General features: G+C 40.1%; 1 pseudogene; it reads right to left on the minus strand.

Annotated features, from left to right (window-relative positions):
• Positions 1–1208: 1208 nt before the first annotated feature.
• On the minus strand, positions 1209–1360 carry LOC142356226 (5.8S ribosomal RNA; annotated as a pseudogene).
• Positions 1361–2891: the final 1531 nt, after the last annotated feature.

Raw genomic sequence — 2891 nt, forward strand, 5'->3', positions numbered from 1 at the left:
TGACCACAAATTTCAACAGCTTTCACATGTTGCTGTTTCGGCTTTCGCTTACTACAGTCAACATAATACTCGTTGCAAAATAAGTGCTCGGCATCTGCAATTTTCCAAAGACGAAGTTTCGCCAGTTCAATTTTCGCTCGCCAATTATGGCTACTAATTCACACGGTACTGAGCTCAACAACATTAAATTTGTTCAGCAAGACTTTCACATGTTGATGTTTTGGCTTTCGCCTACTAGAAGCAACATAATACTCGTCTTGTTAGCTCATTCAATGAGAATAGCTTTTCCCGTTGAGAATTTTTGCCTTCAATTGGCGTTGTAGTGAGTTTGGCTACTCAGATCACCAAATACTTGTGACAATTCGAACCAGAAATGTTTTCAATTTTCACATGCTGATGTTTCGGATTCAACCTACTAGAAGCAGCATAATACTTGTATTCAACAATTTCTGTATCAAATCCCAGTTTTCTCTGGTGCATCTTTGCCAAACTATTCCAAACTGCCTGAGTCTGAATACCAATTACAGGTACTAGTAAATGCACGTTACTAAGGACTATATAGTTCTAGGTTACTGTACACAACGACGTTCACATGTTGATGTTTCAGCTGCCGCTTACTAGAAACAACATAATACTTATCGTGCATACCTTTCCATAACTTGTCCTTTTCAGATGCATTAGTTTCCCTTTGTCTTGGCTTCTACAGTCAGACTGGCTACTAGTAACAGCACAGTACTAATCACATATCGTTCTACAGTTTGCAGACAACTTTCACATGTTGATGTTTCAGCTTTCGCCTACTAGAAACAACATAATACTCGCTGTATACATTTGTAGTTCTCTATGTAACTTTCATGTGAAGAAGTTTCGCCAGTCTTTTTGACTGTCTCAAATCTGAGTCATGCTTAGGCTACTAGTTGCTTCATAGTACTTATCGCCTCGAGATCATTGAACAAAACTTGATTTTCACATGTTGCTGTTTCAGCTTCCGCTTACTAGAAACAACATAATACTAGTCTCATTAAGTTCCGTCTCTTTGCAATTTTCTTATGAAGAAAATTCGCCATCACAATGACTCCAGCAGTTCTTGATCAAGGAATGCAATCATTGATCAGAATGCTATTATTTGAATCGGTTCTGCTTTAAGTGTTCCAATTTTATTGGAAGCACCAACAATAGAACATCAATGTGTTCAATCGAGAGTTATATAACCCTGAATCGGACGCAGTCAACAGCCGAAGCCGAGACCGCCTTTTGCGTTAGAGAGGTCGGTAAACAAATCTTGCGATTCATACCGAATTAACACATATAGCTGTGCTCCTCTTCGTAAAGCGAGCCAAGTGATCCCCTGTTGAAGGATGTATTTGGACCAATCTAGTAGCATTTGGTTTCCAACAAGCTCTCCCAAGTTAGCTTACTTATTGGGCTTTTCAACCAATTCGGTTGGCTACAAGCATCATCAAAGTACTAGCCACAGTTTGATCGCAAAATTCTACGACTTTCACATGTTGATGTTTCGGCTTGCGCTTAGCCTACTATAAGCAACATAATACTAGTCATATCATAGAGCGTGATCAGCTTGTGACGTTCTCATGATGAAGTTTCACCAACAGTGTCTCACTTCGAGCTTAAATCCAGCTACTAGTAACTACACAGTACTGACTGCAACGATAACTTTTATCTATACCTTTCACATGCTGCGCTTTCGGCCAGGGCCTACTAACGTCAACATAATACTCGATATAAACTTTTGTTCATGATGCAGCTTCCCCATGCAGAAGTTTCGCCTTCAAATGCTCTCTTGGCCATATGACGTAAGAAAAGGTTACTAGTAACATCACAGTACTAGCCACAGTTTGATTGCAAAATTCTACGACTTTCACATGTTGATGTTTCGGCTTGCGCTTAGCCTACTAGAAGCAACATAATACTAGTCATATCATAGAGCGTGATCAGCTTGTGACGTTCTCATGATGAAGTTTCACCAACAGTGTCTCATTTCGAGCTTAAATCCAGCTACTAGTAACTACACAGTACTGACTGCAACGCTAACTTTTATCTATACCTTTCACATGCTGCGCTTTCGGCCAGGGCCTACTAACGTCAACATAATACTCGATATAAACTTTTGTTCATGATGCAGCTTCCCCATGCAGAAGTTTCGCCTTCAAATGCTCTCTTGGCCATATGACGTAACACAAGGTTACTAGTAACATCACAGTACTAGCCACAATTTGATCGCAAAATTCTACGACTTTCACATGTTGATGTTTCGGCTTGCGCTTAGCCTACTATAAGCAACATAATACTAGTCATATCATAGAGCGTGATCAGCTTGTGACGTTCTCATGATGAAGTTTCACCAACAGTGTCTCACTTCGAGCTTAAATCCAGCTACTAGTAACTACACAGTACTGACTGCAACGATAACTTTTATCTATACCTTTCACATGCTGCGCTTTCGGCCAGGGCCTACTAACGTCAACATAATACTCGATATAAACTTTTGTTCATGATGCAGCTTCCCCATGCAGAAGTTTCGCCTTCAAATGCTCTCTTGGCCATATGACGTAAGAAAAGGTTACTAGTAACATCACAGTACTAGCCACAGTTTGATTGCAAAATTCTACGACTTTCACATGTTGATGTTTCGGCTTGCGCTTAGCCTACTAGAAGCAACATAATACTAGTCATATCATAGAGCGTGATCAGCTTGTGACGTTCTCATGATGAAGTTTCACCAACAGTGTCTCATTTCGAGCTTAAATCCAGCTACTAGTAACTACACAGTACTGACTGCAACGCTAACTTTTATCTATACCTTTCACATGCTGCGCTTTCGGCCAGGGCCTACTAACGTCAACATAATACTCGATATAAACTTTTGTTCA

Source organism: Convolutriloba macropyga, unplaced genomic scaffold (genome assembly GCF_964194025.1).
Source record: "Convolutriloba macropyga unplaced genomic scaffold, txConMacr16.3 SCAFFOLD_4445, whole genome shotgun sequence".
NCBI classification, from domain to species: domain Eukaryota; kingdom Metazoa; phylum Xenacoelomorpha; order Acoela; family Convolutidae; genus Convolutriloba; species Convolutriloba macropyga.